Here is a 13,275-nt window from a genome sequence, read left to right as displayed (position 1 = left end):
TTCCCAACCTTGCCCCTTCCTCAACAGCCTAGGTGGCTGAGATCCCAGCATGCCTGCTGCTCAAGTTATGACAACTCACTGAAGTCACAAAGAACAGTCCTAGGATGCTCTTGGCAAATACAACCAATGGTTGGCCCACGTTTGGTGCTAAAGGCCCCACCAGAGCCCCCCTCTACTCCTAATGTCCCAAAATAGGCCTGGCCTGCCCCTTCTGCCTGGGAGAGGTTGGGCTAATAACCTTCTGCATCTCTGTTGGTTCCTGACCTTCAAAGTCCTTACCAGTGGTTGAAGTCATGTTTGGGGCTCAGGCCCAAGTCTCTTTCAGGAGGGACTGTTGTCAGGTGAGACATACCCACTATATTGCCAACAATGTCAGCACTTATCATGCCCTCATCAGGTCACCTGAGTGTACTAGAAGCTAGTGCCTCTTCCCCTCTCAAATTGGCTGGGATGTGGGCAAGGGAAGGGAGGAACAGAGACCTGGAAAAGGAGGTCAGGTGGGAGGATCAGCTGCCATGTTGGGTTGCTGGTTTCCCCACATAAGCACTGGGTGCCAATAGGCATTTAACAGATGCATGTTGAATACATATATAAATAAATTCATGGATGAATCCTCAAATATACAGGGAAAACATTCTGGAGTTCACAGACATCTCTATCACCCACCCAGTCTGCCTTCTCTACCTCTTTGTGTTTTCCTTCTTTCAGCTAAATATCATTCAGTCCTTTTCTCTGAAGTGTAAACTGAGTCTTTAAAAATTAAGAACCTTGCTTGTAGGCAGCCCAGAAAGTTGAAAACAACCCCAAGAAGACCTTGCAAGGCTCCTGACACTCTGCAAATACAGCTCAAACAGACTGAACCCCACTGAACATGACTGAGAGGTTATGTGCTACCAGAGGGTCCTGGACAGACAGACATCTGGGGCTGGACATCGTCCCGTCTGCCTTCCTCATGGGGTTCCTAGCACCCCTCTGGCTCCCAATCCTCCAGCAGCAAGCCCAACACTATTACAGTCCTAAACTCCCATCCATCAGGGGTCCAGTAGGCAACTCACAAATGTGGTGGGGGGCCAGGCTGCATGGACCAAGTCTCTCTTGGAGCCTACAGACAGACACCTGAACACAGAGCCCCTAGTGGAGTCACTGAGAGGAACATGGCCAAAGCCCATCCACCTTCTCCCTGCCTCAGTTACCAAGGTGCTTGGACATCCTGCGTGTCCCCCTCCCATTTCCCACCAGGCCTGTATTGGACCCCCAGACCTCACTGACAGGGCAAAGGTTAAAATGTCCCGACCACGTACCTAGTCATTCCAGCCACTTTCCCAGCAGTCCTCCAGATCGCTTGCTTGGGAGCTGGAGGAGGGGACAAGGTGAACGGACAAGGCTGGTAGGGAAAGCTCTGGGCTCCGTAACCTCCTGGCCAACTTAAGAGTTTCCACACTAAGGCCGGAGGAGGGACGAGCAAAGGAGAGAAAGGAAAGGAGGCAGGACCAAAGCTAACCCCTTTTTTTTTCTTCCTAAACTCAATCCAGATTCGCTTTCTGAGGGCTGCTTGAAACTGATCCCCACAGCTCTGACTTGTCCTTTCTTAAAGACATAGTCTCCACTTTGGGGTGGTGGTGGGGGGGAGGCAGAGAGAAGAATCTCACCTGGCCAAAATATGTCCCAGAACAAAAGATGGGGAGGGGGAAGGCAAGACGATTGTGAAGCCTCAAATGTCCCACTCCTCCACTCTTGATTCAGACTCAGAGCTGGAGGTTTAGTTGAGATTCTCTCAGAGCACCCCACTCAAGACCTCTGCTGGGTGACTCAAAAGACCCTGGTAGGGACATAGGGCCATGGTGGGAAGTGGGGCAGTTTCCCAGGAATGGCAGGTTAGGGGTCAAGGCTGAAGTCTGCAGGTGAGTGTGGGAAAAGGTGCACAGGACTCGAGTCCTGCCTCTACCACTACTCCCTATGTAACTGAGAGCAAGTGGCTTGCCTCCTCTTTGCCCGTTTCCTTTCTCAACATGTGAAAACATAATAATCACAGCCCTGCTGAGCTCCAGGCTTCCTGCAGTCTTCTGTTACAGCAGAAGGCCCCCTTGGGGACCTGGAATCTGACCCTCCTCACTGTCTCCCCGCTACCTACGGCTCCACGCATGCTGTTCTGCTCTGGCTGCCAGATATTTACATAGATTGGAGTTGGGACTTTCTGCTGGGTTGAGTGGGGGTGGAATCTGTGCGTGAGTTTGTGAGTGGGTGGATGGGGAGCTGCTGTGTGTGTATATATGTCAGGGGAGGAGGAGGAACAGTCTGTCTCCCATGCTCCTTGCAAGGTGTTAACAACCCGTCATGATCTACTGTTCAAGGGCACAGAAAGAGGCTGTGCCCACATCCTCCTCTTCCCTTCACCCCCGTATTTCCCATTTTCCTCTGTGGGAAAACCACCTAGGCCCTCAGCCTGGCAGGGCCTGGAGCCAGGGTCTGGCCCTGGTGGCTCCGCTTTAGCTCTGTCTTAACTGCAGACTCCTACCTCTCTTCCTCCCTAAAGCCACCCATTTCCTCTCCACACCTGAGCTCCTGTTCCTTTTCATCCTGTGTGCAGAGCAGGGCATGGACTCCAAGTCTCTCCTTCCTTCCTCACTGTCCCCAAATAGCAGCACACAGCCTCATTTCCTTTTGAGGGCATGGTTCTGAGCTGTCTCCACATTAGAATCTCCTGAAAGCTTTGGAAAAAAATGCTGCTAGTCGAGCCTCAGCCCTGGAGTCAGATCCTGTTAGTCTGGGGGTGGGGGTGGGGACTGGGCACTGCCATCATGAGAACTCTGTGGGTGATTTTAATGTGCAGCCAGAGGGGCAAGCCCCAGATATGAGGGCTTCTACTGCTTATCACACCTGGGGAATCCTAGCAAGGGCGGCCAGGTAACAGATACGGGGAAGGTCAAAGGGCTGGCATCTCCTGAAGTGTTCTTCCAGAAGCCTTGGGTTCCCCTCATGCACCCCTCTCAGGAGAAAATAATGGCAATGGTTCACAGAGTGTCAGACACAGTAGGGCTTCTTCTGGCTTACCTCACTGCACCCTTCGGACCCTTCTCATCTTAGCAGGTACCATTATCATTCTCATTTTACAGTTGGGGAAACGGAAGCATCAAGAGTTGAGCAATTGGTTCATGAATGTACAAGGGGCAGAGCTAGGATTTGAACCTGGGCAGGTAGCTGTCAGCCATTATTTCCCATCTTCCCCAGGCTGCCAATCATCAAGCCTGGTACTACTCTCAGATGTTTCTCCCTCTCCCCGGAAGTGCTCTCAATCCATACCCAAGGTCGGGAGATGCTCTGGGGCTGAAAAAGTGGTGTCTGCTAGTGTGCATTCAGGTGTCCTTTGTCTTGGAGTGAGGGGTGGGGGTCATCTGTATTTGAGGGAACTGTAGTTGAGGGCTGGCACTCATCTTTCAGGGAAAATAGAGCTGCGGGGGTTAATGGACTCTAGTCAGACATACCTGGATGCATGTCTCAGCTGGGCCACTTACTTGATGGTGCCCGTAGAGACAAGGCTCCCTCCTTTCTAGCCCTGGTCTCTTCATTTGTCAAGTGGAATAATTACGCCTCACTCTCAGAGTCATGAGGCTGTGGTACCAGCATATAGGAGGAATGCCTGGCATTAAGCGGCACTCTGTGCGCCCGCTTCCCAAGTATTTAGCCCACCATCTATCAGAAAAGCCTTCTAGGGCAGGCCGTGGCCCCCATTGGCAGCCTAGTGCTGCCGATGGACCCTTTCTCAGAAAAAAAAAATGCTTTTAAATGCATCTAATACATTGTGAAGGATGACAAAAGAAACTGATTACTGGATCCTGAACCACAATTTATAATCTAGGCATATGTGCTTCTTGATTAACACATTCAATATAACAAGATCTAGCAGTGGGTCTAATGACTACCTTCGTTTTGAGGTAGTGATGAGCATTAACAATTTTCTGAGATCCCTCCAACAAGTGGAAGGTGATATGAAGAGCCGTGATTCTACTAGTGGCAGTCACAGATGCTGTTAATGGCACTGGGGTTTATTGCTCTGGAGACAGGGATGTCTGCTCCTCTACTCTTTAGCTGTGTGATAGGCCAACCTACTTAGTCTCTCTGTGCCTGTCTTCTTCTATGTGAAACGAGGGTGGCTCTGAGCATGAGTTAATAAAGTATCCCTCAAGTGCTTAGATCTTCACCTAGGACCATAGCAGATGCTCTGTCAGTGGTAGCACTTATTGTTTTCTACAAATGGGCTTCCACAGATTAGGGTGCAGATCCTACCCCCAGGGCAAAGCCCTACTACCAGAGAAGTCCCCCTACAATGCAAAAATGACTCCAACCAACACCTCGCATGATACCATGCCACTTGTATTCTTTGGAGACCTGGGGTCTTTAAATGTTTCCTTTAAGACACGTACCAAGGCCAGCTCTTCTGAGGCCTTTTCAGAGACTGCCTGCCCTTGGGCTTCACCTCAGGAGAGTCCCCCAAGGCCTTTCCCTGTAGAGGAGATTTCACTCACTGACCCCCCTCCCCCAGCTGCCCAAGGCGCCTGCCATAGTCACTGGCTCTGCCACAACCCTGGGCTCCCCACCTAAGAGTCTGGAGTGTGCCTACAAACTTGTAACAAGCTAAAGAGTGACTTGGGAAATGTGCGGCCTCTTTAAGTTTTTTTTTTTTAAAGATTTTATTTATTTATTTATTTATGAGATACACAAAGAGAGGCAGAGACATGGGGAGAGGGAGAAGCAGGCTCCCTGCAGGAAACCCAATACGGTACTCAATCCCAGGACCCTGGGATCACAACCTGAGCCGAAGGCAGATGTTCAACCACTGAGCCACCCAGGCACCCCTGTGCAGTCTCTCTAACATATTGCAGTTATCATGGGTCAGGAACGGGGTGGGGGAGGATCAAAGCTATTCTTGCCCCATGCAGATGTGGCACCCAAGTCAGGCCCTCTCTCCTTCCATTCTCCACCCCCCACCCCCGATTTTAGTCTGCTCTGCTGCCTGGGCTTTCCTGATCCACTCTTCTGTTCCTGTTGCATGCCAGGAATGTCAACAGCCCAGAGGAAGCTCACTGTTCAAGACTCCAAGCTCCTTGAACACCACCCTGCTCCACATCCTGCCAAATCGGAGAGGAAGAAAATGAGGCTGCCATAGGTGAACGCAGCTGTCCAAGGTCTGAGAGCCCGCAAGAGGGAGGGCTGGCACTGAGACCCAGGTCAAGGGGTCACAGAATCTGAGTTCTAGAAAGACGTTTAGTGCCATTCCCATTACATCACCTGCCTTTCAGAATTCCTCCCCCCCCAAAATCCTATTTTTTTCAGGTAACAACTGGAAGTACTGTTTTTGCCAGAACCATAATTGCTACTTCCTCTTCTGTGTGCTCATTTTGAAAAGAGCAGACAATACTCCGTCTCCTTCTCCCATGTCTCCCTCAGGCTCCTAAAGGTAGTCCTTGAGCAGCTGTCAACCCAAAATTTTTCCTTATCTGTTCTAGGCATGGGCTGCCCCTGCCTGCTCACCACCACGTTCACAAATATTTCTACTGGCCTGGGCCCACAATCGGTTTGCCAATCTCATGTTATTAGACTTCCCTGTTGCCTGGAATCTGCTGGAACGTACTAGACTATGTCTGCCTCCACTTCTGCTGCCCTAATACCTGATATGGAACCTGGCACAGAGTGGACATTTGGTCCTTCAGAAACGAGTGAACAAATGCCAAGAAGATGCTGGGGCCACAAGGGATAAAGAGGAATAAGACACATTTCCCTGCCCTCCAGGTGCTTAGAACTTACTTATGAGGACAAGATATATAAAGTCAGAGAAATACGGGAAGGGGGAATGAGGCTGCCATGTTTGACTTTCCCTGCAGACCAAGCAGATGCCTGGGGCACTGTAAACTGGCTGGAATGCAAGAGCTTCTGGGTACAGGGGCACAGCAGGCCAGGTCATGGAGGCTGCAGCTCAGATGAAAGGGGGCATTAAGTGAAAGTATCAGGCTGTAAATAGGGCTGCAACAGTTGGGAAAACCAGATGTAGTTTCCAGGGACCTGAGACACCAAGGTGGCCAAAGCAGGTTCAGAGTGGATAAGGAAGATTCTAGAACTATTTCGCCAAGGCCTAGTGTGTAGCTGTAGAGTCTTATCAGTAATACTGGGGGGGGGAGGGGGGAGGGACTAGAGGCAGGAAGGCAGGGGATACCAGAGAAGTGTCTGAATGAGAATAGAAGCAGTGATAAAGGAAAGGCAGAGCCAGGGTGAAAATGGCTAAGGAACCAATCTCATCTGGTGACCAAGAAGCTGATGATATTGACGCTGAAATGGGCAAGCGGCTGGAGGAGTGCAAGCGTAGCTTTAGGTCTTTTTACACCTTAACTTCATGGATTCACTCATCAAACATTTATGAAGCACCCATGATGCAGCCCTCAACTCTGTGTGTGTATAGGTACATGGGTCTACACATTTTAACCTTTAGAAAATCCTCGAGACCTCTCCAGCCCCTTCGCCTTCGGGGAGAACAAGGGAGGGCAAAAGAGGCTCCTAGATCTTTGCAACTCAGAGTGTGTTCTGTGAAGAAGCTGTATCTCTGTTACTCAGAAGCATGTTAGAAAATGAAGAATTTCAGACTCCATCCCAGACCTTCTGAAATAGAATTTGCACTTTGCTTCTTAAACGTTACCATACAAACCATCATCTAAAGATCTTGTCTACGTTGTTGGCCCATGGATCACGCAGTGAATAGCAAGGAACTAGGTCACAGAAAGGGGGGGCCAGTGTGCTGGGGATGGAGCTCTTCATAGGAGGCCTAAGGGAAACTGAGCAAGCTAGGGTTATGGGTTTATTTGTGGAGGCCCCTTCAGGCAGGTAGGGAAGTAAGTTCCTAAGCAGCCTCTCCCCAGGCTTTCCAGAAAGCTGCTCAGTGCTGTCTCTGGTCTCGAATGAGGCCTGGTGGCTCCCACATAATCTAGCCCAAACCTAGAGGGGGAACCACATAGTGGTTCAGGTCCAGAGCCCTGCCTCCCAATGAAAAGTCCTCTGAGCAGCATGTTCTTTGAGGACTTAGCAACATGATGATCTACAGTTGGCTAAAGAATTAAAGTATTGGGGTCCTAGCCAACATCTCTTCCCATCAGAGACCCAACTAACGGAGGGTAAGAGAGGATGGTTCCCAGCTCATTCTTTGTTGGGAATATAAAACTCATAGGGCAACCATCTGTGACAGTGAGTTTTACAAGTTCACATGTATGCAGATTTCTTTTTAAGATTTATGTATTTATTTTTGAAAGAAAGAGAGAGAGACAAAGAGTATACAAGGTGGGGGGAGGAGCAGACTCCCCACAATGTGGAGCCCTAGGTGGGGCTCAATCTCAAAACCCACAAGATCATGACTTGAGCCCCAGTCAAGTGTCTGATGCCCAACCCTACTGAGCCACACAGGTGTCCCACGTATGTGGATTTTAATAAATCTTCAAGGAACTACATCAGGTAGTAAAAGTATGGGTGATTTTTATTTTCTTCCATGATACTTTTCCGTGTTGACCACAAGTTTAAAAATCTGTAACTAGTGGATCCCTGGGTGGCTCAGCGGTTTGGCGCCTGCCTTTGGCCCAGGGTGTGATTCTGGAGTCCCGGGATTGAGTCCCACCTCGGGCTCCCGGCATGGAGCCTGCTTCTCCCTCCTCCTGTGTCTCTGTCACTCTGTCTATCATGAGTAAATAAATAAATAAAAATTTATTTAAAAAAATCTGTAACTAACAAAGGCTTTATTTAAAAAAACCCAATTAATACAAAGGAAAATCATGGCAATATACAAATTAGTGCTGACTTTTGTGGTATAATTGATTGTATGGAATTTGAGAGAGATTTCCAAAGTGATAGAGTAGATGGGATGGAAAAGAGGTGCCTAAGATCCCCAAGCCTTTATTCTGAAGTTGGGCTAAGCCAAAGTCAAAACCTGGATCTCCTGGAATGCAAAGCTGCTCAGCACTGGTCAGGTCCTAACCTGGGTACATGTATTCATTTCTAGGATCAGAGATTCTTAGAACTAGAGGAATCTGAGCAACTACAGGGTCAACCTTGTTCTTTTTTTCTTACAGGATGGAATCAAGGTGCGAACAGGTGAGGACACTGAGGGCTCTGTACTTTGGCACAGGCTCTTCCCTCTGCCGGTATCACCCTCTCCTCTGGCCCTGTGTGCCCAGCTATTATCCACTCTTCCTCAAGATCTGGTTCAAACATCAGGTACTCTTGTGGGGTAGGTGCCTTCTGCACTCACAAAACACTGGATGCATTCCTCTATCGTTCACTTGACAATATATTTAGCGCCTACTGTGTGTGTCTGGCACTGTTACAGGCACCCGGGATACATCAGTGACAAGTCCCTGCCCTAATGTGCAGTGATTAAGCTACATCATTTATTCCTTCAGCAAATATTTATGGATCACCTATGTGTGGGGCCCTGTGTGAGGCATAGCTGCATTAAATTTGGGGTAACTATTCAATAGCTTTGGCCTCTTCCATCTCCCCTACCGCTAGTACCTTGTGAACACTGTGAATGTTGTCTGAATCAGTGAATAATGGCATGGCTGAGGTCACACAGCAACCCTGAGATGGGGCTGGCATGGAAACCCTGGTGCCCTCCCTGATGGCTAGAGCGCTTTCTCCTGCCCTTCATTACAGTTAGGCCAAATCCCTATCATCTCCCTCACCTCAGTTGGGAAAGGTCAGAGGGGAGAAGATGAAGGGCTGGGCTACTTAGCTTTGGAGACTCATCCTATCAAGGACCCTCTCTGGGGATGGTGGGGGGAGTCCCCTGCTTCCACAACTGCTCCAAAGCTTGAGGGAAGCCAGAAGAGGCACTCTCCAACAGGGCCCCTCGGCTCCATCGCTCTGCACAGGGACTGATAATTTTTAGGGATATTTCATTTCGGTGTCAAAAACCAAGCCGCCGCTGGGGCTGCAGAGAGACATTTCCCACCCAGCCCACCGCCTGAGCCCCCAGATTCTTTTCTCTGAGCCGGAAAGCAGCGCCCGACTGCGCGGCTGCACTGCAGCGCCCTCTCTCGGGCGCGGGGCTGCCTTAGCTGTTGGGTGCGGCGGGGGAAGAACGCGGGAGGGAGCGGGGCCGCTTCCAAGGAGCGTCTTGTTCCGGAGGTGCCGGGGGACCGTGAATCATCGCGCGGGCTTTGCCCGCGCTGGTCGCCCACGCAGCCCCGCCGCCCCGCCGCCTCTGCACGCACCCGGTGACGCACCAAGATGCCCGGAGACGCTCTGCGCACGAAAAGCAGCCCCCGGCAGTTCCCGATGGCAGCTGTGCGCCAGCACCTGCTCCGCCAGCCGGTGCCTAAACTCTGCTCCAACCCCCGCGTCCTGGAAGCTTCCGGCGCTGGAGGCCCCACTCGCCACCACTCTCCAGAAGTCTTTGTCACTAAACTCAGATAGGGGTCGTTTTCTCACGCGGCCTTAACAGAGGGGGAGAGTTAGAATGAGAGAAAGGTGAAGCGAGGGCCAGCGTTAAGAAGCCAAGAAGCAGAGGTGTGTGTGTTGGGGGGGTGGGTGGGGGGCAGTAGATTAACCGGTTATCTGACTCCAAATTTCATGGTGAGCTTTCCACAGCATCCAGCTGCAGCGTCTTCCTAGCACCTGCCCAGCACGCACAAACGCAGAAAGAGAAGGTTGGGCCACCTCAGAGGACTTTCAAAATCAAGCACTAGAAGAAACACCAACGATTTGGGAAATAAAAGAAAAGGTGTAAATGTCATTTGAGAAGAAAGTCGGTGGGGGGGTTGCTGGGCTGGACTCTGTAAACATGTTTTATGGCAGAGCAGAGGACATGATCAGAGCTTTGAGTTAGGAGGGTGCACAAAGGGAAAAGAGATCCAAGAAATGGATCTGAGGTAGTCCAGTAGTATCACTTAGCAGGGTCTAGTCTGAGCCATGAAAATGGGGGGGGGGAGAAAGGGATTCAAGAGTGGGAAAAGACTTAGTATTGGTTGGATTTTAAAGGTGAGGTAAGTAAAATCCACATAGGACTTTGTACCTCTCAAGGTATTTACTGCAATTGATTTTGCCTTCTTTACTAGAATGATGGTTTGTCGGCCTTGTTAGGTGCTAAAATCCATACAGTAGTGCTGGTGGCTTAGGCCCCTCTCCTGCCTTGGAGACCATGACCCTGACTGTGTGTGGGGAGGAGAGTACATAGGTCCTGGGGCAGTGTCCACCCTGTCAGCCAGATGGAACATGGGTAGGGCAGAGCTCCCTGCCCAGACAGCATCTGTACATCCCCAAGAACCTCTAAACCAGCCCCTATATCCTCCTTGGGAAAAGTCTGGAGGGCTTCAATTAAACTCTAAGACTGCCTTATGCTACTGAATATCCTTCTAGGTCTACAGTTTGCCAGGGCAACTGAGTAGGCAGCTCTACCCCAAGGCCAAGGATCAAGACTTTCCAACTGGCTGTGAGTGCCTGCTGCCAGCTAGTGACACTCAATAACATACCACTGGGCAGGCAGCATGGCTCCATTGTGGTAGAATGGGCCATTTTTGTTTGAGAGTAAATTTTCTAGGCATCAGCACCCCCACCGAGACAAAAATTCCACAGAACTGGGGAATGGAATGTCAGCAGTGGACCCAAAAGTAGTCAGGTCCACCTCCATACCCATACTGTAGTCTGTCCAGAACATCAGGCCCAACAGGCTCAGCTACTAACCCAGTTCATCTTCCCCTATATGCCCTATAGGGATGGACACGAATGTGAGCACGCTCCTAGGAATGGGTGTTCCTATAGTTCCTCAGAACTTGACCCCATAGACAGCAGCATGGAATAAGGGGCCACTCCTAATTCCTGGTACTCCCTCCTCCCACCATGTATACTTGCTGTCATCCTGGACTCTCCCAGATAGAAAATCACGACCCCACTGTCTCCTAATGCTACTGTGTGCTGCTTGTCTACCTCAACCACTCCTTACTCCCTTCCTTAAAGTTCAACGAAGTATGTTATCAAGCCAGAATTTAGTTTTTTTGTTGTTGTTTCTTTCTAATCAGGAAAAGGATTTGCCCCCACTTTGGGAATACCACTGAACAGCAGACCTAGTGCCCAGAGTCCATGTTTCTAATCAATATTTACTCTTGGAGTCTAAAGTACAGGCTTTTACAAATACACAGAAACAATGTTATATGTAAAGAATATGCACAAGAAAAGCTAAAACAATTTTTTGGGGAAATGCAGTGAAGGAGAATTTATTATACAAAATATCAAATCTCTAATAATTAATAAGGTACAGTATTGGCTCAGAACTAAACAAATAAATGAGTGAAACAGAATAGAAAGCCCTCAAACCAACACATGTAAAGATATTAAATAAGTAATATTAGTGGCATTTATAAGCCAGAGCTGAACGGATGAGCTATTCAATACAAAGTATTGGAACAACTGGCTTTTCATTTGGAAAAAACTAGATCTCTAACCATATACTAAATACACCCGCACACATGCAATTTTGGATAGCTCAAACAACTAACTATAAAAAATAAAGCATATCTATAACTACAATAAAAAATATGTAGATGCATATATTTGTGACTTTGATGTAGAGAAATCCTTTTTAAACAACGCATACAACACAAAAGGCATAAAAGCATGATTGATACATCTGAATCTACATCAAAAAAATTTCCTAGACAAAAGAAACCATCAATAAAGGTAAAAGAGAAATGATAAACTGGGAGAAATATATTATTTGCAACATATGTATTAGGTCAAAAGTTAATATCTCTCTCTACGTATATATGTTAATATATATTTAAAATATCTATATCTATCTATTGATTCTGTAGATCCATAAAAAAGGCAAATCATCTTAAGGAAATATGGCAAGGTATTTGGTCAGTCAATTCAGAAGGAGAGGTACAAATTGCCAATGGACATTTGAAAAAATGTTTGACTTCTAGTACTCAAGGAAAAGCAAATGAAAACAAACATCAGATACCATCTTTCACCCATCAGGTTGGTAATTAAACATCTGATTATATCGAGTGTTGACATGGAGATGAACAAAACTGCTATTCTCATACTCTACTGGGCAGATTACAGAATTACTGGCAGAAATTTGGAAGCATTTATTAGTATGTAAAATGCATGTCCCCTATACCCAGCAACTCCATTTCTTAGCATCTATCCTAAGGAAACTCTTGCACATGTATACAAATGTTTATTGAATGGATGCTTATGGAAATAATTGGCCATCACAACTTAGAAACAAGCTAAGTTCATAAAATAGGTAAATAGTTAAATAAGCTGCTGAGAGTCATACTCTGCAAAGTTATGTGACATTTTAAAAGATTAAGTCTGGATTTCTCCTTCTGGGAAGACAGTAGATAAACATTTCCTTATTCCTCCCACTAAGTAAAACTACAAACTAAAAACTAAGTACAACCCAAAGCCCTCAACATTATAAATAAATCAACACAGAAGACTCTGGAAGGTGGAGGGAAGAAGGTACAACAGCAAGAGACCTCAGAACTCTAGGAATGACATGGTGGTATGTTCCCTGGATTTCTGTTTTGCTTTGTATATCTCAGAGTTGAAGCTCAAAAATCCTGCAATCTGGAGCCACCAATGGGTGGAGACAAAGCCAAAACCAAAACCAAATAGCCTGTGCCTCTAACCAAAGGACCAGAAAAGGAGGTAGACTAGCAAGGCAGAGAATTTAACTGCTTTACTTCAGGCAAGTATCCTAGGAAGAAAAAAATGTGGCCCCGTCTTCAACCCCATTTGTAGGGGAAAGGCTGAAAACAGGGACTTATACCCTTGCTAAGCTGTAGCTAGGCAACCCAAACCTCCCTATGGGGGTGGTGTCAGACAAGACTGAGTGGGGAGCTGGGATAGACCTCCCAGACAGAAAATCAGCAAGGATATAGAAGAACTCAGCAACACCTTCACCCAACAGGATCTAATGTGACATTTATAGAGCACTCCATCCAACAACAGAATAATACCCATTCCTTTCAAGTGCCCATGGAACACAGACTATGTTAGACCACATCCTGTGTTATAAAACAAACCTCGACAAATTAAGCAATGAAAATAAAACAGAATGTATTCTGTAACCATGATGGAATACAACTAGAAATTAATGACAGAGAGATTGCAGGAAAATGTCTAAACACTTGAAAACTAAACAGCACAGTTCCAAATAACTCACGGGTCAGAGATGAATTCTCAAGAGAAATTTTAAAAATATACTGACCTGAATGAAAATGAACATACATC

The 13,275-nt window shown here is 47.7% G+C and overlaps 1 protein-coding gene across 3 annotated transcripts in view; it reads right to left on the bottom strand.

The window, feature by feature from the left end:
* Nucleotides 1–13,275, bottom strand: part of NHSL2 (NHS like 2) — a 252,935-nt gene that overhangs the window by 121,940 nt on the left and 117,720 nt on the right. The gene's annotated exons all lie outside the window — the stretch shown is intronic.

Source organism: Canis lupus, chromosome X, assembly GCF_011100685.1.
Source record: "Canis lupus familiaris isolate Mischka breed German Shepherd chromosome X, alternate assembly UU_Cfam_GSD_1.0, whole genome shotgun sequence".
In the NCBI taxonomy this organism is placed as follows: Eukaryota; Metazoa; Chordata; class Mammalia; order Carnivora; family Canidae; genus Canis; species Canis lupus.
Note: the sequence above shows the minus strand (reverse complement) of the source record. Positions and strands in the feature narration are given on the sequence as shown.